The following is a 22,942-nucleotide window of genomic DNA, read 5'->3' on the forward strand; positions in this document are numbered from 1 at the left end:
AATAAAATCAGTTTAAAGGGATCGTACATTATTGGTTGAGACCTAATTTCAGGTTTCTTACATTTTTTAGGTGAGAAAATGACAAATCTCATATAAAATATGAAAGAGCATGCAATTTTATGAGGAATTCAACTTTTATTTGATAAAAATTGGTTATGAAATGGCTGAGATAATTAAAAAGAAGCGATTCCAATAAAGTGTGGGACCCACACTTTGCAACGATTGCTTTGTTTTACTTTGTTTTTTAATGTTTCAGTTATTCCAAACCCGATTTTCATCAAATAAACTTTGACTTCCTCTTAAAATGGTATGCTCTGTACTATATCATAAGTGTTTTCTTGGTATCTTGCAAAAAATTAAAAGTCAAATTCTCATCTCAACCAATACTGTGCTATCCCTTAAAAAAAAAGAAGATTTTCTGGACATCATCCTCATCACCAGAACTTTCTTGCTGCCATAAAGCAATCTGCAATGTCGTCATGCTGGTCTAACCATTTCACAGGTACATACTGTAGGGTGTCAAAGCAATGAGCAGATGTTTACTTCATGTAGAATTTGGACTTTGACATTGACTTTGACTGCCAAAACTCCAACTCTGTGTAAATATAAGTGTTTACGATATATTTCTCTTTGACTTCCGCTGAAAGACTGAATTGAAATTAGGTTGTGTTATCATGGGTATCAAAAGGATGTAGACTCTAAACTTTGACCAAGAGTGTGGGTTGAGACCTTTGTTTGTGTTATGGTACAAGTGAATTTACTGAACACTTTATCTACTCTCAGCCTAATGAGATTGGTAAATGTTATATGCGACTGCCAATGCTCATCCCCGGGTCTCAAATTTGACAAGTCAGCATTTTTCAACGAGTCTCTCCTAAAATCTGCTGACGCAGCAAAGTGGAAGGAAACATGTCAGGAAGCACTTTAAAAAGAACGAGGGCAGCTGAGAACCACTGCCATCTAGGGGTCGGGGCACCAGCAGGACTGTGGGTGTTTGTTTTATCATTTTTTTGTACAGCCCGTTACATTTTAGCGCTCTCATTCAATATTCCCATCATACAAAATATAGCGCTCATTTTCAGGGGTGTAAACAGGCTTGTTCTAGCCCTGCCGATGCCAGCAAAGCCAGCTTTGTGTATTTTAATTGATAAAATGAAAACACACAAACAATGTTATATTGGGATATTAATATAATATGTCAGACTCATGGGTTGTAGTTATGCTGCCATGCTAGTCTTGTTTTTGTTTTTTGCAACAATGTTGCGATTGCATGCCCAGTATTAATTTTCAATTGTTTTATTCATTCTTTGGATTTGCTTTTGAAATTTTGTCATTTACTTATGATTTTAACCCCATGTAAATAAGTATATATATGCTATCCGTATTAGTTAATAATATCTTATTTTTTTCGATTTTGTAACAACTCATAACATCTGAAATTTTGAATCAGCTTTCCAACTTATTCCATATTACAAAATATTTCTTTAAACTCTTTACAAATTGTACCTGTTTTTTATCCATTGAATTATCATTCTTTGATTTCGATACAATCATTATATACCTCACCTTTAGTTTTCCGTAATTGACATATCACTTGCCACGAATTTTACTTTTCTTAAATTGTCATAGATTCATCTAAGCATTTTACACAAGTCTCCAGTTACTTTTTGTTTCGTTACTACGTATTTTTATCTAAATTTATCAAAGTAATTATTTTACAACAATCTGTTTTTTTTTCACTGCATAGATATGTTTGAGGATGTTGTTTTCAAACACTCCATTTTATATCTAAACATATTCTGATTTGGTCATTGTTATATCTAATTGCCTTTAAGACTTTTCTATTATCGGTTGTTCTTTTTTCTCTCCCTCATTTTACTGTATGTGTTTCCACCTGTATGTTTGTATAATTCGTTTTGTACGTGTCCATATTGTACTCATTGTATATGGACCCCATGGAAGAACAGCGTTGCCATGTTGGCAACGCTGAATATGGGCAATCTACCCGTTTTTTTATTTTTATACGGAAATAGATACCATACCATACCATACCCCTGAGAAATTTAACACATTTTGAAAAAACAATCTTTAACATTCATGGCATATAAGATATTAATTTTTCTTTGGTTTGAGTACTGAAATCCCGTTTTGAACACACATTAAAGAAAATCTATCCACGTATTATAGTGATGACAGCTCACCTGAGATGAGGAGGGGGCAGTCTGTATCGAGAAAGGGGATATATATATATATATATATATATATATATATATACCGTATACTCAGTAAGCAGTGTTCCGGAGTGTTCTGATCTCGGAGAGACATAAAACACAGCTTGACATTGTGCCTTTAATCTCATCTAACTTAACTGCTAATTAGTGTAACAAGTAGGCTACCCTCTTAAAACAAGATAACTCTTACGTTCTTCATTTTTCACCCTCCCTTTTCTCTCTTCCTCTCTCTGACAATGATGGTAGGCTTTGGCAAGGAGCTGTTTGAGAGTGACTTGGACCGGTTGCAAGAGCCCGTGGAAGCTGCCATGGAGATGTTTCCCTGCTTCGCCAAGGGCAACATCCAGAGTGTAGTGTCCGGCCCCATCCCGTACACTCCCGACGCCATTGAGTTGCTTGGACCATCGCACGGCTTGAAGAACTTTTGGATGGCAGCCCCCTTATCGTAAGCCATTTCCTATACCATATCCATTTTGTGGAGGAAGTTACCAATTCTGATATTTCACCTCTCCGTTCACACTGCCACAAGACCTTCGTAGGTTTTGTTCCCGTAATGCGCATTTGTCTCGGCAGCCTTTTTTTTTTAACGATATGACAACAATATTGTAGCATAACATTCTACTTTGAAGATGATGTATAGTGCAGAACCAGAAATGGTCCCAAAGTCTCTTCCGAAACAATGCTTGCCTAATGACTGTGTATATCAACTCAGATCAATATTAACAGGAAACTGGATGCCCCGCAATAGTTCGGTAGGTAATTATACGTGCAATATCACTGAAGCAATCGCCTACGAAATTCAACTGGTACAGTCCAATATAGAAAAGGAAGATTGAGAGCGCTTACTTTTAGAGTCTGCGAAAGTCGTGCATAGGATCGAAGTAAATATTGCTCAAGAAAGTTTAGCTGCATTGAAGCATTTTGAAGATGAAGCTCTATTATATACATTTTATTAGGTCAGGATATCATTTTTTTTTCAAATCTTGGATTAGGGTGTGTTCCGTTGTATGAAAAAAAAATCCAAACGAAGTCTTCAAGATGCTTTAATTGGATTGTTTGGTTGATGACTGACATTATTTGCACTCAAAGGGAAATTCCAACTTAATAGTATGTTGCCTTTTTATGAAAAAAAAAGAAAAATCAGAGAAGTAGATCAGTGAAGGTTTAAGGAAATAGGACACATCAAAAAGTTATTGTAAACTTTCAGAGGGTAATACAAATTGGCAATTTTGGGTGATCTGGGTATTGAGCAGCTGTTCAATTGGTTCGTATACAAAAAATTAACCAATTTCCATATTTCACCAGAGGAAAAAAAAATCATACCTTTTCGTGTTGTGTAAATAAAGAAATAAGTTTTTGCACGTCATCAACGGATATGTTTTGTCTGCGCCCAAATATGTGATGGGGGGGGGGGGGGGGGGGAGAAAAATAGTGAAATTGGGTGTGCAAAACAATTGGACAGCTGCTCAACACACATATGAAATGGAGCTGCCAATAGGCGTTACTCTATATGAACTTTAATAATCAACTTTGTGTGTGTGTGTGTGTGTGTGTGTGTTCCGATATTTTCCCCCAACTTCCACTGATATTTCCTTCTGTGATTATTCTTTTTTTTTTCGTACAAGGCAACATATAGATATCACGATGGATCTTCAGAATTATCATATGAATTTTGTAACGTACTTTATATACTTTAATGATTTGATTGGGAAGTTGGAGATCGCAATGACAATCCCTTCAAATGTGGACTTCTCCTGGGAAAAGTATTGGAATAGTATGTGGTCTCCTTTATTTTTTTTCTCCATTCTCAGATACGGTATCATACATTCTGCAGCGATAGGGAGGTACCTGAAAGACTGGATCATGGATGGCGAGCCACCCCATGACCTCATAGAAGCCGATCCGGACCGGTATGGCAAGTGGTGCACATTGGAGTACCAGCGTGCGAAAGTCTCGGAGACGTATGGTTTGAATAACTCTGTAGCCTTCCCGAAAGAAGAGCGCTTCGCTGGACGGCCGACATCGCGCATGTCTGGCGCCTACGGGCTGATGAAGGAACGTGGGGCCCAGTTTGGTTTCCATTCTGGTATGTCCTTTGCTTTTTGGATTTAGAGTGTCTTCCCCTCGTTTGAATCGTCTAAGAACCTGGTTGTCATTTTAGCTAGAAGAGCGTATCATTCTTACCGTTTTGTCAAAAATGAGACATTGACCTAAGTCTCACAGGGAATTTCCATATGATAGGCCAGAAATGGTGGGCAAACACTTTAGGGGTCAAACTTGTAAAATAACGGATTATCATTCTTCGATGTTTATCTGCCTGTGCTAAAATTTCAGAGAGAAAAAAAAAATGGTTGCGAGTTCCAGAAATCTCCGCACTTACCGTCTCATTTTTTTTCTGTGATTTTTTAATTTTTTTTTTGGCCAACCCTGGCTTTCGCACTTCCCTACGTACCTATTCATTTACTCAGCGTGAGACTCCGCCCTCGTTGCCACGGCTTACGCTAGTCAGCCATTTATACAGCACCTGACCCAAGTCTACTGATTGGATAACAAAAGGGTGACACGCAAGAGAGCGAGAAGCATTTCCAGAAAGCGAATGTATAATTTAAATGTAAATAATTTATAAATAAAATGTCATTTAACCGCAAAAAATGCAACTTTTAAAATCAGTCATCGCAGTAGATCCTGTGATTTCGTTGCATTTGAAATGAATGTAAATTGCGTAAGAATACTCATGGTTAAGTATGCCAAGTTCTTTGTAGGGTCTATGTTGACTCGAAGTTATGTTGGAAGTATCATATTATGAGAAGTCATAGAAACAGAACGGTATCAAAATCATTATCCATAGACTTGTGTAATTATGTGTTGCGAATGTTGTACTGTACACTTTCCTTCCCTACTTATACTGCAACTTAAAGCCCGGTCACACAGCGCTTTACGGCTTAATCACGACCAAAACACGTCAAAAAGTGGTCTCCCGTGAAGCAGACGATGTTGTTCGCATTGATGTCGAGTTTAAGACGAGCTACGGTCGATTTATAGACGTGGCAGGACGCGGGGAAAAATCGGATCGCAATTGGACGGGGCTATAGATGATGCATCTGCAAGGAGTAATACTGAACAATGTAATTATGAAATGAAACTAATGAAAAACAACTGCTTTCCAACTAGGTGCTTTTGTGTACAGTGTTATGGAGAAAATTACACCCTCCTCTTTTATAGAATTTGTCCCCTTGCAACAAGAGTTCCATAATTACAGCACGTGATCATCGTCTTGTCTACACCTTGCAAGTCACAGAACAATGTCATAAGAGTTAATGTTCATTATACTGGCTTAAACTGTATAACTCTCTATAGGTACCCCTACTACGTACTTACAGCGTACTTGCAGCCAAGGCGTACAAGATGAGGAAGGACGAGAACCTCTCCACAAAAATAACCCTTGTTGGAACTAAAGTGGTCTTGTTCAGCAAAGCGAAAAATACCACCGCCTGGCAAGCTTATAAGGAATAGCTGCACTTCATTCTGTTCTTCATTTCCATATCATATCAGATCAACGGTGTTTTTCGGCTTGTGACATGCCATCTGCTCCAGGTAACACTCTTCTATCTATATCTTTCAAAGTAATACTGACATTGATAATGAAACATGCTATAATATTACCAATACAATTTTGAAAATTGAAATGAATTGTCAAACTAGACAGTTTGAAGTAATATAGAACAAACGTTGTTCACTAAATTTTGTCCTAAATAGTGTTTTTTTTTCTTTTCTTTTCCTTTTCTGGCACAAAGGACAATTTTGTAAGAACACGATGAAAATATAATGAGTTCTTACCTGTTAGACCGATTTTTACGAAGTGTATGCCACGGCTGACCATAAATAGGGCTATTTGTTACAAGTTTGTATGTTTTCAGCTAATTTTGCTCCAATGCATATATATAAAGGAAGCTCTGGTTTTCTTTTTTATTGTTCTCCTCATCTCCATCTTGGAATTAAAAAAAAGAAGAAAGCAGCATGGAAAAAATGTATTCATACTTACCTCTTATAGTGACAATGAATTGCAGATCAATGCTGCTTATACACAGTAGTGACCATTTCTTCTTGTACATTATTTCCTCACTGATTGAACAAGTAAAGCCTTCACTTTCCTATTTCATTTTCACAAGAAGACAATGAGGAGAGAGAGGAGGAGGATGAGGAGAAGGGTATAATGAAAGTAAAAGGTTGAAGAAATGAATATTGGTATTCTGTTGCTTTTTAAGGTTTTTTGTTGTTGTTTTCCCTAGTAGAAAATACGGTGATATGATAGAAAATTTGATTATTTGTTTTATTTTCTCCTCATTTCCATTTAGTAATGAAAAAGAAAGAAGAACAAAAAATATTTGTATATACTAACCTTTTATACTGATTGTGAATATTGTATATCAGTGCGGCCTATACACAGCAATGACTTTATACTTCTCCGTGTATATCCTTTCTTCATTGATTAGATAAGTTAAGCCTTCACAGACCCACTCTTAATTGCACCAAAAAAAAAAAAGCAATGAGGAGAAGGAGGAGATGAAGGTAAATTGGATTTAGCTTTTACCTTACCTGTTATACTTACAATTGTATTATGAAATAGGTCTATAGTGACAGTAAACTTAAAGCAGGTTATTTGCTGCGTGACATCATTTCACACCTTTTCTTCTTTGAATTATTTCCACTTTGTAATAAACAAGGAAGAGGAGAATGAAGAAAGAAAAATCCTTTTATTTGTTAAAATGACTGAAACCTGTGTTAAAGCTGACTTTAAAGTTTAATACATTTTGTTTTTGTATGTGTGTGAAAATTCTCCAAGCATAATACGCATAATATGAAGTTTTTTTTCTTTTTCCCTTTTCATTTCCATTTTCTAGTCAAGACAAAGTAATACATACAGTACGCATTTATTCATAATATCTATTCCACAATGTATGTCCATGTTGACATCAAGTTCTTTATTTTTCGTGTGGAATGCTGATTCTCATGTATGACCTTCAGATCAAACCCAGTATTGAAAAAAAAAATAATCAGATGATAAGGAAGAAAGGGAATAGGAAAACGATCTACATAAACCCCATTTGTTTGTTTGTGTAATGGATAAAGTTGATCACAAATTAAGATATATATGTATTTGTTGTACGAGCCCCCCTTTTCCAGTACCAACCAGGTTTAAATACATGTTTGTATTTGTAATACATGTAGTTTCTCGGTAATCAGAATTATCATTTTATGTTTTGTTTTTGGTAACAGTTCCAGGGAAAGTTAACTCATATAATCATTTTTATATATAATTATACTTAACAAAGATAAAATGTTTGTTAGTATAATGTAATACGATAAGATTGATTTAAAGCTCTGCTACACGAAGCTGTCTCAGTAATTTGTCTTATGTTGTGTTTGTTACTTGTACACCGCCGGAAAATATGCATCCGTTTAACACTAAAGAAGTAATGATTGACAAAATTTGTTACATTTCTGGAATGTTGTTATTATGAACTTTGCGGTAGCTGGAGGGGGGGGGGAGGGACACGGATCACCTGTTTTGGGACACCGTCGCCCAGCAACCTTCGTTGCTGTACTACTTGGGCTTGTTTATAGGTGCTGTTTATACTCATGGATAGTTATGGCAATTTGTTGTATCATATCAGGTGATGTTGGCCCCTTGACTGCCGTTGGTCGTCTTAATGTATTAGTTATTTAAAATTCAAAGCCATAACATATTTAAAATAACTGGAGATTGGGAGGCGTTCTGTTGTCAGAACGTTATTTTTATGCAAGAGTGTAATGACGTAATAATTGTGCAAACATTTTTCCCAGGTGACAACACGCCTTTATTTTTTTCATCTATTCTCGGCTTTGCTTTTGCCTTCTTATGCACACACACACACACCTGTAGACACATGTATACCCACGAATGTTATAAGTTAATTGCATAGCCGTTTTGTTCAGTTCGTCAAGATTTGTTGTCTAGATTCTCTTTTCATTCCCCCTCTCACTCACTTTTTTCTTTCTCTCTCTCTCTCTCTCTCTCCCTCCCTCCCTCGCTCTTTTATCTAGGGTACTCACTCAGTGAGACAGATTGGGCTATCTATTATTTTATGTATTTACACATTGTGTACTCGTATTTTGGGCAATTTTGTTTGTACACTGTATTTGCATATCAGTTTGATGAAAATTTTAACAACAATGGAATTGCATTTTTGTGTGTATGTGTTTTTGCATTACTTTGATATAATTGTTCGTACTGATTATAAATCCCAATGGTATAAGAATTAGTTATTTTGGATAGGCGATCCGACTACCAAAAAAACCCACAACAATAACTGGTTCCTTATTTTGTCATTAAGTGGTCGAGAAGTTTAATATGCTCGTGGACGCTGCCTAGTACTTTGCCTACTCTGCCTAGTCTTTGTTTGTTAAATAAGTTCATGTTAGGTATTGTATACGAGCCCATGGCCTTGTGTACCATCCGCAACGATGTTGATTCTGTGTCATCTGTGTTCATGTTCGTTTCCTTGTTTTGTCTGTGTTTCATGTTTCTCTGTACGCATTTCGGTTTCCTTTCTTCTTTTAGGTCTGCATACCCCCACGTAGCTGCTGAGTTAGGACCAGGCGGGAGGCCAGTTATTAATTCCCGAATGTTTTATATTCTAACCCATGGCTGACACAATAAACTTTGCTTTTAATTCTTTGAATAATGATGAATTCTATAACACAGTAAGGCACTCTGAATCTGATCATGCAAATATGATCTCCAGTTTATATGAAGATTACATATCCGATAAATACAATACCTCAGCACAAGAATTTGAATATAGATTTGACTCAAATGATCCAGTCCAGAGTCCATCGTGTGTTTATTTGACCGAAAATCAGTATAAAAATCGGATCACGAATACAGTTGATGAAACATTTTTGTTAGCTCACTTTAACATACGCAGTATCAATAAAAATTTTGATAAGTTGCGCTTACTCTTAGAAAACCCAGATCATAAATCTTGCTCCATCATAGGGCTAACAGAAACATGGTTGAACTCTAATATCAGTCATTTATTTCCTTTACCCGGATTCGAATTTGTATTTAGAAATAGAAATGAGAGAGTTGGTGGAGGAGTTGGTTTGTACATCTCGAAAAAATTTAAATATATTATACATGAGGAGATTAGTGTTATGAGCGATGTTCTCGAATCCCTTTTTATTGAATTGATAAATCCACATGGAAAAAACATTATGATTGGTGTAATTTACAGGCCCCCTCGGTCAAATTTGAATGATTTTTTGACAGTTTTGCAGGATTTAGTACAAAATCCCATGATATCTATTAAAGATACATTTCTGATGGGCGATTTTAATATCGATCTCATGAAATGTAACTCCCAAAACAGTTCAAAAGAATTTATAGAAACATTAATGTCTGCTTCGTTTTTACCATTAATTTCCAAGCCTACCCGTGTCACCAGCCAATCGGCTACCCTCATAGACAACATTTTTTGTAATGTTCTTCCACTTCCTGAGTCTGGTATCGTCCTCTCAGACATCACTGACCATTTTCCTATATTTGCTCAGGTTCCAATTAAACTGAATAAACAAAATAATTATTATAAGCGTCGTAAGATTACTGCAGATAATCTTACAAGTCTCCAAAACAGTTTAAAAGAACTCGATTGGTCTTCTGTATACAACACTACCGATGTCAATTTGTCTTATGATTATTTCATATCTACTCTTACCTCCGAAATCGATAACCATATTCCCCTGCGTAACATAAAAAATAGATATAAGCAAATTCCAAGACTCCCGTGGATAACCCAGTCTATATTACGATCTATAAATAGGAAAAATAATTTGTTTTATAAATATAGATGTAATCCCACTGAAAAAAATAAGAAAAAATATGTTTCATACAAAAACACACTCACCAAATTATTGCGTACGCAGAAGAAACTTTTTTATGTTAATCAGATAAGCAAATATAAAAATGACATTAAAAACACATGGAAAACATTAAAGAATGCTATGAATACACCTAACAATTCATCTAATATTTCTGAAGTTCGGTGGGGCAATGCCTCCAGCAACACTCCCGCTGGCATGGCTGAAATTTTTAATGACTTCTTTTCTTCAATTGGAAAAAATCTTTCTCAAAATATTCCTCTTTCTAGTAAATCTTTTAGTGATTTTTTAGATACACCTAACTCTAAAACTATATTTTTTGACCCAACATATAAAGAAGAAATAATAAAGATTGTTGCCAATTTGAAAGAAGGTAAAAGTCCTGGCCATGACGGAATTGACAACCATTTGATAAAAAACATAATTCCTCAAATAGTGGATCCCTTAGTACATATTATCAACTCATCGCTTGCAACTGGCCATGTGCCAAATAGCATGAAAATTGCGAAAGTAATTCCTATTTATAAGAAAGGGGAGAAGGATGATGTCAATAACTATAGACCCATATCTTTATTATCTTCTATTTCTAAGATTCTTGAAAGAATAGTCTACATCAGGACACTACGTTTTCTTAAAACCTGCGACATATTTTCAAACTTTCAATTTGGATTCAGGGAAAATCACAGCACAACACACGCACTACTTGCCCTCATCGACAAAGTCACACACGCACTCGACACACTTTCACACACAATAGGTATCTTCTTGGACTTCTCCAAGGCCTTTGACACGATTAACCACGGAATACTTCTCGCCAAACTGTCTCATTATGGAATACGTGGAAAGGCCTTGGAGTGGTTCACGAGTTACCTATCAGAAAGATCCCAATTTGTACATGTCAACGGCTTTGACTCTCAAAGTAAAACAATTGCAAGTGGTGTTCCACAAGGGAGTTTATTAGGCCCATTGTTATTCATTATTTATATTAATGATTTTCATAGATCCTCGGAGAAACTATCATTCATATTATTCGCGGATGACTCTAATCTTTTTTTTTTCCCACCCTGACCCAAATATCTTAATAAGAACAGTCAATGAAGAATTGATAAAGGTTATACAATGGATATACGCAAACAAATTGTCATTAAATATTCAAAAAACAAAAGTTATGCTTTTTAGTAATTCTTTAGATAGCCTCCCAGGCAATATAACATTTGATACTACTCCCTTAGAAGAAGTTTCTTCTTTTAAATTTCTTGGTGTTTGCGTTGATAACAAGCTTTCATGGAGGAATCATATTGATAACATATGTAAAATTATTTCACGTAACATTGGCGTAATGAATAGATTGAAATATTATCTTCCTTCATCTGCATTATTAACTCTTTATTCTAGTTTGATACTCCCTTATTTAAACTACGGGATTCTTGCTTGGGGTAATACATATCAGATGTTACTTGATAAACTTCTTTTATTGCAAAAGAAAGCGCTTAGAATTGTTTTTAATTTACATACCCGAGAACATACAGATGCTTTGTTTTCTGACCATAAAATATTAAAAGTAAATGATTTGTATGTGTTTCAACTTGGTCAGTTTATGTTTAATTACAATAGTACCTTTTTACCTAAAATATTCCACGATTTATTTCATCGAAACAGTCATGTTCATAACTATCCCACGCGACGATCCGACGAATTCCATCTTCCGTTAATGAGAACCGCACATGCCCAAAATACATTTCTTTATACCGGACCCAGACTTTGGAATAATTTAGATAATAGTTTAAAAGATTCCCCCAAATTTGTCACATTTAAATATAAACTCAAAAAACATTTACTTTCTACTTATAATCTTAGATAATTTAAATTGCTATAATTTATGTTTGAGCTTTCACCTGTCCTGATGTCGCAGCACTTGGCGTGTTCTGTGTGCAGACCTCTCTTCTTTCTTCTCTCCTTTTCCTTTCCCGTCTATTGTTCTTCGTAGACTTGTATATTGTTACCGTCTTCTCTCCTCTCGGTACTGTCTCGCGTCCAACAGTGTATATGCGTGTGGGTAATTGAATGTGTGTACGAATGTATTGTCCTTGTCATATTTCCCCGGTACACGTGGTTCAATGAACAGTGTCCGGGCACTATAGCATTGGTATTCTATATTTTTTTCCCGACCTGTGTATCTCAAAATAACTACATGTATATTGTTATAGAATAGTATATCATTCACTCATTATTTATCTAGCGATCCACGTCAGACAAGCTTTGCTTTTTAGTGGATCACTATTTTCCATGATCGAATTTATTTTCCGCTCGCCCACGTAGTATTTGTACAGTGTTCCTCTTTATCATTGTACATATATGTTGTTCTATAATTTGTCTCGTATATTACATGAATCTTTTGCAAGCGTTTGAACAATATCATTTAATGACATGTATACATTGTACTATGTTTTTGATTTTCGTTGATTGGAAATAAACTATGATTGATTGATTGATTGATTGACTACCTGTGTGTACCATCTTTGAATGTTTCAAAGCAGATCTGAGAAATACCTGTTATCAATGCACTTCAAAAAGTGAGATAAGCCAGTACTGTTGAGTGAAAGTATACTAAATATACATTCATGTAAATAATTTCTTGGAAGTTTGTGAACATGTATCGTTTTTCCTTGTTCCTTTTTCTTCTGTATGTGTGTGGGTGTGTGCCGTTTTCTTGTATCAAATGTATTCCAACAGTTGATTTGATATCGGGCAATCCAACAAATGTCACATTTCTACTCGAGACATGCAGTCCTTTTCAGATCATCATGTGGATTATTGTTTGTTAGCTACTATGTACCTTGTAAATGAACCCCTATATTTTGATTGATCTGATTGGAATAAAGTATCTTGAATTAAAAAAAAAAATCCGAACTTATAGAGTTAACATTTTGGATTATGTCTGCTACTTCCATGTGATTCTTTTTTTGTTACAACTAAGAAACACGAATCAAGATGCTAACTTAAACGCATACTTCCTACTTGATAGGTTAAGAGTGATAAGAAATCTTTAATTAGTTCTTAATTGGTGTTATCAACCAATAACAACTACTGATTGCATATACAAACTTGTTTTTGTGTGTCAAATACTGAATTCTTGTGATGATCTCGGGGATTTTCCAGCTCTGTGCGGGTTACTTTATTGCCTAGAAATGAGCGGTGAAAATTAGTATTTGGTAAACACTGTTTGAACCTTATCGGTTGAAAAGAGCAAGATTACAACTTTTTTTTTTTGTGACTGGTAGCATTGCGACATAATTGTGGGGGAATCGTCCTATGAGGTAGGCGTACAGGGAGGTCGTCGTCGACAGTAATCTTGTCGCAGTAACCGATATCCATTTCGTTTAGCTGAAACTTGTCAAGGTGCTTATGGTCTAGTTTTTCTACTACCATATGTTTCTCTGGGGACGTCCTGAGCTCTGTATTTATCTCAATCCCCTCCATCATCTCCTGAATATCCTCAGTCGAGGAGGACGAACCGAATGACTTCTCCAAAACAGCATTATGCTCATCAGGCGATGAATCGAGATTGATTGGAAATGGTTCCAGCAGACCTAATATTGGCGTCCTTGGAGCTAAATAGACGTCACTGTTGCTGACGTTCATAATCTGGATAGGAACTCTTCCCGAGGAGGGCACCTTGATAAGTGTATAGGTAGGAGGACGAGTCCATGTGGCAAAATCAAGATATCCCGCTCCTCAACAACAGCGACGGAAGGTTGCCTTGGCTTTATTGTGTAGTGCAGTCTACATATATGTATATGTATAATACCTTGCTGGCAGAAGGACGGGCTTCTTACCATCAGATCGGACTTGATAGCGCTTTTCGTATTCGTTTTGGGTGTTCCCCGGCCATCACCTCTTCAGACAGGGCAAGGACACGGGCCTTAGTAGTTCCCTCACTGGACTCCGCTAATGTCTGCTGAAACCTGCTCTCCGACTTGGACTTCAGCGATTGTTGACATCTCGAAGAACGTTAGATCCGATGACAGCAGGGACAAGCTCCTTAAGCTCGGCCATGGGTGGGTTAATAAGATCACGCACGATGAGGAAACCCATCTCCTGAAACCTCCTCCCTTTGACATTCAGTGATAACTTGACATAGCTGCGATAGGTATCTGTCAGGCCTTTAGCCCCTGCCAAAGAGATGAACTCAGAAGCGTCAAAAATTTCACCATGAGCAAGGTGCTCATTTAAAGAAAGACTCTGTAATTGTGGGCACCTGGGCACCAGTGTCAAGCAAACACCTTTAGCCCTCAGAGATTCACCCACACTTTCGGACAGCTTCCCACAGCCTTCTCGAAAACTGCTGAGGCGTGGAAATTCCTTGCCATTCGTTTGGCTCTCAACGGCGGACCTACTCTTTTGGCGCCTCGGATTGGGTTTGAGGCGCTGGCTGCTTGTTGATAGCTTGATTCTCATTTGCCCGACTGAAATTTGCCAGTGTTTAGTTTGTAGTTTGTTAGTTGGTTTGTTTTTTGTTTTTGTTTCACTGCAGTGACCCTGCATGTGACCCGTGCATCTTAATTCTTGCAGAAGAAGCACTATCTTTGGTCACCTAGAACATTCAGAGGTCAACGTCTCAATCTGACGTTTCTGCTTCTCCAGGAGGTCACCCTGCTTCTTCATGATATCTAGGATTGCTTGCCTTGTCACTAGTCGAGGATTCATGCAAGGTGGCAGCCTTCGGCCTTCTCGACAGCCCAAACCAATCCAGGACTCGGTCTCGGAGTTCAATGAAATCGAGGTCAGGACACTCAGTGTTCAGCAGTCGGAGTTTTCGCCGTAACCCCTCATATCATCATAGTCAGTCACCGTTAGGGTTCCATTCGCAATTGCTGTCTTGCTGCCCCCTGTAGGATCCGTCCAGGAGACAGATCCTGTTGTAGAAGGTCATCAGCAATCCCTCTTTTTGACCCTGCTGGTAGCTGAAAACTTTTGGAGGACCGGAAGTGTGTTCCTACTCTTGAAGACCTCCAGAGTAGCGAGGATCTCCTTCACGTCCTCGGCTACCGTCTTCCCACGACTCATGATCTCCCATCGGACGCTCCCACCTAATGGGTCAAAAAGGAACAAAGGCAACTTGCTTTGAAGTATCGAGGTCGGACAGCAAGTTGGCTGTTCATGGCTATGATCCCGTTGTGCGAAGGAGGGATGTGGAGGGAGTGGACCCAAGTCTGTATTTGGCTAGTATAAGTGGAGGACCAGACCGGAAGGTTTGGACTTCCCGAAATCACCTAAAAGACTCTTTTCAGGAAAACTTATTTACTTTTCGTTTGAATATTATATTCTAAGAAATCTTAACTTTCCTTATGTTTTCTCAAAACACAGCGGCATACACCCCCCCCCCCACACACACAAAAAAAAAAAGGCCGGGTTTCGCGGCCCCTGATCTGTTCTGTATTCTCGCTCTTATATGAGACATTGACCAGTCATAATAGTGCGTATATATTGTAATGGTGAGTGTGACGGACATGGGTAAGATTGAGTTTGGAGGGGGTGAGGGTTGTCACTTGACAATTTTTTTAGCAAATATAGGAGGACTAATTGAGGTCATCTTGTCCTATGTATACCAGGTTGGGAGCAACCTCACTGGTTTGCCCTGGATGGCGATGAGGCTGGATATCGACCCAGCTTTCGCCGAACCAACTGGCACGGCCCCGTTCGGCGAGAGTATGAAACCGTCATGGATCGAGCTGGGGTCATTGACCTAACTCCTTTCGCCAAGTTTGAGATCAGTGGTTCAGATGCAACCAAACTCCTAGACCTTGTCCTAGCCAACAGATTACCTTCAGCAGTAAGACATTATGAGGGAATGCGAACGTACAAGGCATAATTCGGTGTAGAGCTGGCAATTTCTAAAAATTATTGCTGAGATGCATTCTTTATTATTCATCTCGTATAGCTTCTAAATATTCATCATGAATTATGATATCCATATTATTCATCATAAAGTGTGATATCCACATTTCCTGTTCTACAAACGAGTTTTATCAATTGTTTAGCTGTTTTATTTATACAGATTTTCAATCAAGCGGAATCAAAGGGATGGTATACTTTCGGTTGAGATGGGACTTCAGGATTCCAACTTTTTTTTTATAATGATTTCTAAGATAGTGAGAAACCTCTTGTGAAATATGAAATAGCATATGATTCTTAGAGGAATTTTAAGTTTATTTCATGAAAATTGGTATTGAAATGGCTGAGATTTCCAAAACAAAGCGATTCTAACAAAGGGTGTGATCCAGCTTTTATTAGGATCACTTTGTTTTATTTTGTTTTTGTATATCTCAGCCATTTCAAAACCAATTATCGTCAAATAAATTTTGAATTCCGTTTATAATTGTTTGCTCTGGAACATTTCATAAAGTGTTTTCTGTATATCTCACAAAAAGCTAAAAGCTGAATCCTCACCTCAACGAATACTACACCACCCATTTAAAGAGATGAGCAATTCCCGGTTGAATAATTTGATTTTGTCCACTAAATTGCCATTTACACTGGTAGGAATTCAGTAACATTGTAAGATTTGTTTTTTTCTGGGGGTGACTTTTTGTTTGTATTTTTGTTTCATTGATTTTCTTTTTGCTTTGCTACAAGTTCTGATGTGCAAAATCCTTTTTTTTATTATTTTTTTTTTGGCGCAGATTGGTGGCTGTGTTGTAGGTCACATGTTGACCCCAAGAGGTAAAGTTTACGCAGAGATCACGGTCACAAAGACAGGTGAAAACCAGTTCTTCTGCATCACAAGTTCTGGCTCTGAAATACATGATTTGAGGTGAGTACTTTCATGGAGGGTCGATGAATGATTGGTTGTTTGGGTAAACTTAGGTGCATGACAGAGATGTGCATATCACACGTTATTATGTGCATTGCATACAGTCTCGGAAGAGAAGACATTGTGAGAGATCCATGGTTCGCCAGGTTCTTGCATCACCAAAGTGGGTCGTCAATTCCAGTGATGTACGTCAAAATAGTGAGGATCGAAGTTTCCAGATATATAGTATTTCACACATTGGTCATGAGCTTTCGAAACTGCTTAGAGAGGCCACTTCTCTATAAAGTTATGTTTTGCGAGCTAAGCAATCTCTGTGTGTGATATAAGGTAATCTTCACGCTAAAAAAGAAAGAAAGAAAGAATCCGATTACCAACAATACAGAGCTGTCATAAAAACAAACCTGCACTGATGAAAGAGTCTCGAATGGATTTTCATTTCAGCTAGAATATTTGTTATGTCATTGCCTACGCTATGTATGTAAATGTCACGTACCACTTTGGGAAGAAGTAGCCTAAATAGAAAAAAAAAATCAAAGTGGGTCTATATACGGCAAATAGCCGTATCGCAGGTTCACCAAGAACGTAGCAGCATTGGGACTTTGTTGCGGGGGGGGGGGGGGGGGGAGTGGGGGAGGGGGAGGGTACCAGGGCATGGTGTTCATATTGTATATTCTGTCACACTGGCAATGATACCTGCTAAGCTTGTTTAGAAAATTTGACCATGAGTTTGAAAGAGATTATTTCAAATGTGGAAACTGGCCCCCAATTTGGTCCCCGCCCCAAGGGAGCCACCCTGTAAGCATATCTGTCATAAACAACATGAAAGTATATACCCACTGATAGTGATGTATCTACTCAAAGCACTTCTCTGGGGTGCCTCTAGGAATGGGGGCGGGGAGTTAGAGCTCATTGTGCCCTAGTAACCCTCGTAATCAACCTAGTAATAATGTCAGTCAATTTTTTTTATTTTCTTTTTACAAACTTGTATGCATTCTCGAAAGGAAGATGAAAGTGTACAATTTAGATCCCAATTTAGTCCCTCCCCCTACGGGGCCTGGGGGAGGGGATACCCCAAATTTGCCATAAACAAACATGAAACTACAATGACCAAGGTAATTGCTCACATCACTTACTTAGCTCTATCACTTACTGGTTCTGGAGGAGATTTGTAACGATTCCTCAACTCTGGCGGGGGGAGGGGGCGGTTGCACCCCTTGGGTCCCAAGTGGGGAATGGTGCCCAGATATATTTTCAACTTCTTGCCATAATACTAAACAAATTTAGTGAATGACCATGCATTTTAAAGAAGTAAATGAAAGTGATAAGTTGAGTTATAAGAAAATGATGAATATGAAAAATGTGGGTCCCTTGTAATTACAGAATGCAATGTAGGGCCTACTTATCCAACACTCAGCTCTATTTCCTGTGGTTCTATTGAAGACTGTGTTTTGTTCTTCTTCTTAATTTGGGGGGTTTGGATCCCTTGGGACGGGACGGGGTAGGGTGTCCATTTGAGCAATCGAGATCCGGTAACTACCTGCAAAGTTGTGTTCGCCATAGACTTTCTACACCCCCCTTTTTTAGCTCACCTGAGCCAAAGGCTCAAGTGAGGTATTGCGATCGCCCTTCGTCCGGCGTCCGTCGTGCGTCGTTCGTCGTCCGTCGTCCGTCGTCCGTCGTCGTCGTGCGTCGTGCGTCGTGCGTAAACTTTTTACATTTTCATCTTCTTCTTGAAAACCCCATGACCGATTTTCATCAAACTTGGCAGGTAGCATCCCTAGGGGGTTAGGAACTCAATTTGTTAAAATGGGCACCATGCCCCACCCAGGGGGCCCCCAGGGGGGCCCAAACCCCCCAAAATTAAGGAATCTGTAAAAATCTTCTTCTCTAGAACCAGAAGTGATAGAGCGAAGTTGATACTATGAGTTAGTACATTGATGACTGTAGTTTCAAGTTTGTTCATGGCAGAATCAGGGGTGCCCCCCTTGGGACCCAGGGGAGGGGGGTGGGGAAGGGTTCTAATGGGGCCTAAATTGTACATTTTCATCTTCTTCCTGAAAACCTCATGATGGATTTTTGTCAAACTTGGCAGGTAGCATCCCTAGGTGGTCAGGATCTCAATTTATCAAACTGGGCACCATGCCCCACCCAGAGGGCCCCACGGGGCCCCAATTCCCCCAAATTAAGGAATCTTGAAAAAATTGGGCCCTTATTGTACATTTTCATCTTCAACTTGAGAATGCCTCGTCAAATTTTGGTAGAGCTGTGAATAATTTAGATTAGTGACTGCGTGAAAGGTGAACTTGCGATACTCAGGTGAGCGCTAGACCCGCGGGTCTCTTGTTTCTTTTTAGGTGATCCGAGTATCCTCTCGGATCACCTTCTGTTTTTGTACGGATTCTTTCTTCTTCTTCTTCTTTTTCTTCGTATTTCTCCCCAAAAGTTGTGCATCGATTAGCTCAGAAAGTCCTCTTCCTATCAATTTCAAACTTATACCATATATGTATCGTCTCCCAAAGACGGCAATCGAACTAAAATCAAAGTGGTCAGTCGACCGTGACGTCACTATGACGTCATTATATGAAAACACATTCTCAATCATATCTCATTAATGGAATGGAATTTTTCAATGAAATTTACGTCACACATATTTCAAGTCAGGCGCATTCTACTCATATTCTCAAAATTCATATTTTCTCTGAAAACGTGCGCGTACGCGCGCGTTGAAATATTTGTATGCTTAAATCGAGCTCAAATTTTTTTTGCACACGTTTCAGACCATTTAGAGCATTTTTTGAAAAAAAATTGAAAAAATTGGACGGACGCGTACGCGCGCGCACATATTCGCACACGCAGCTCATATGCAATGGAAATTTCCCGTTTTTTTACACTTATCGGATGCCTAAAATGTCAAGGAATATTTCTACCAAGTTTCAAGTCAATCCGACTCAAAATGACGTCATACGGGCCCGTCAAAGTTGAAATTCCGCGCGCGCGTCAATGGCGATATACAGTGCAACAATGCCAAAAAAACCCGCCAATTTTAAATCCGGTTTTACTCGTCAGGATGGATGGTACCCTCCCATTTTCTTTACATATTCTGAAAGCTGATGAGTTGGATATGTTATTTCATGGGTTGGCGATGCTGGCAAACTGATTGAAAGATATCAAATTTCTTAATAAAGTAAAAAAAGTAAATTTTCAAAATGACGTCATCAAATTTCAAGTTCACTCGAGCGTATCTCACTTATCCTTTGCCAATTTACACCCAAATTTCAGTATGTTGTAGCTTATTAAATGATCTTTCATTAATATAATTACAACATTTTGATTGGAGGACGGCATCACCTCGTAAAAATGGATTGAAAGTAATATTGTCAAATTTGACCAGTTTACGTGTTATCTCTATGGGAGAGCAGTTTTTCTGGCAGTGAAAATTGACATGACTCTCTTTTTCGAGCACTAGGTCACTTATGCTTCTGTGAATTTCTTCCAGATTTTAGTATGTTGTAGTTGAGACTTCGGGCTATCGTAATGTGCCCTCCATTTTTTCATACGATGTCGGCATCACGTCGAAAAACTTGGTTGAAAATGGCACGAGGCTTCGATGCAGCGTCATTTTGCTTAATACACAGGGCCTATGGAGAATGAAATAGGTCATTGCGTAGCGCATCCGACTCGTAATCCTAAGGTCCCTGGTTCGAGGCTCACTCCTGCCAATTTTTTTTTTATTTTTTTAAACACTTTTTTCTTCTTTTTCTTTAGTTAATCTTAATCTCCCTTTCCTTACTTTATTTTTTTCTGATTTTTTTATGCTTCTCCTTCAAATTTCTATAAAATAACATAATTTTTTCTTTATTTTTCTTTCTTTCTACTACTTTCTGTGCAATAGATGAACAACAACAATGGCTTTCAATCCCATATTTTGCACATGTTTAGTACATGTCACGTACATTATTTCATAAAATAACAACTACTTGATCGGACACCATCTTGGGTATGTAAATTAGGGTCAAAGGTCATAAATGTTTCATCCTGTATCTTGGTGAATACATGTCCTATCTTTCCCATATTTTGCACACGCAAAGACCATGTTACAAGAATCATTTCATAAAATAATCACTTTTTGCTTAGACGCCATCTTGGGTGTGCAAAGAGTGAGGTCAAAGGTCAAATATACTTCATTCTGTATTTCCGTTAGTGTATACGGAATTCGGTACCAAAGATGGCAGGTCTCACTCCCTTTTCTAAATGAGAATCCAAACATCACACGGCCAATGTCCCGTCAACACAGATGAAACCTGTATGGTCATGAATATTTGGATCAGGACTCAAATCATTGATTTTCGAAGAGATCGGATCACCTAATTTGTCAGCGTTGACAAATTCCGGTTCTAGTTTTCTTTTTTTTTTTTGTCGTGGCAGATGGATGGAACAAAAGGCGTACGAAAGCAACCTGGATGTCCATTTCCTGAATTTGACAGAGGAGAAGGGCTGCCTTGGCCTAGTCGGTCCATCATCCCGCGACATTCTGGCTTCCCTGACCGATGAAGATGTGAGCGAGGAAGGGTTCAAGTTCATGACAGCCAAGAATGTGGTGATCGGTGGTGTCAAGTGCATGGCATTGAGAATCACGTATACAGGTGGGCCTGCATGATGTTTTGGTTGAGTATCGATACGATTAGATTAAAGCAGAGTCTGCGAATAAATTTGACTGGCCACATGTCACAAACCTTACTAAGACACGGGTTCAAAGTTTTCAAACACAATATGGGAACTACCAGTATCATCATGTTGATATTATCACTCGAGGAAAGATCGCTTACTCAACACACAGCTACTTTGCTAGGTCAACTAGTCATTTGCTTGTAACGTATTGTGAAGTTTACAGGCTGTCAAGTTTGGTTCTCTGTTCCTATGGGTTTATTGTGAATTGATAGTTTGGAAAGCGATGTTGCATACACCTTTTAAAATCTGGGCTTTCCAGTTTCATGGTTCTTTGCTGGTTTACTGAAGTCTTGACATTGCGTTAGAAATTGGAATTTGTAAGTGATGCATGGAATTTAGATTTTCACTATAAATTTCCATTGAAAAGCCACATGCAGTGCCAGCTTTTGTGCGCCCTGTGGGATGCAGGTTGATTTTAAATTACATTTTCGTGCTATATAGGTGAGCTTGGCTGGGAAATCTACCATGCCCGGTCAGACACGGCAGACTTGTACAAGGCCCTGCTGGCTGGAGGAGAGGAATACGGCATTGGTGACTTTGGGTTGTATTGCATGAATGTACTGCGAATAGAAAAGGGCTTTCGTGCCTGGGGTGCAGAGGTAAATAGAATTTTGTCAGTAAGACACATGCACTGAATAGTATGGGTTACAATTCCGCCATAGACATTTTTGTAGACAGCTTTATTTTTTTTTCTAATGGAGGGGAAATGGGTCGTCCCATCTCGATTTCTAAAGCTTGATAATTATGTTTCTTTTTCAATTCTGTTAGCATTTTGGAAGAATTTATTTCTGCAAACGTGTTCATTTTTTTTTTCAAAAAACTTTTCAAACACTCCACCAAGGTGTGCACCAGATCATTGAATCAAATCTGAAAATGCAAAAGCTCTCTTGTGTGGAAGGGAACACCCCCTCCCTCCAACATTGTCCAACCCGTCGGTCCATCTCCATAAATGTATATAGCATATGCAGTGATGGGGGGGGGGGGGTGCATAAGCTTAAAGCTTAATAGCAAAATCTTGTTTCGTTAGCGTTCTATAATGCAGTAGGTAATGACGAAATTGTTAAGAAAAGATTATAAAGCTTTCATTAAATAATAGGCCTAAGCTTGACAATATGTAGACCTACATGAAGCCTCGTGATGTAATGTCAAGTAGTAGGACCTTTTTTGCCTGGTTTCGAGCTCATGGACCGCATTGCTCATGGGTCTATAAGATTGACCTTTTGGGCCTTAATCATTTATTGTCTCGTGG

General features: G+C 38.3%; 1 pseudogene; it reads left to right on the forward strand.

Moving 5' to 3' along the window:
• The window catches only part of LOC139723295 (dimethylglycine dehydrogenase, mitochondrial-like), a 38,837-nt pseudogene that overhangs the window by 13,445 nt on the left and 2,450 nt on the right, over positions 1 to 22,942 (forward strand).

This window comes from Diadema antillarum, unplaced genomic scaffold, assembly GCF_040938485.1.
Source record: "Diadema antillarum isolate AM-2024a unplaced genomic scaffold, OU_Dant_1.0 scf00000185, whole genome shotgun sequence".
Taxonomy (NCBI): domain Eukaryota; kingdom Metazoa; phylum Echinodermata; class Echinoidea; order Diadematoida; family Diadematidae; genus Diadema; species Diadema antillarum.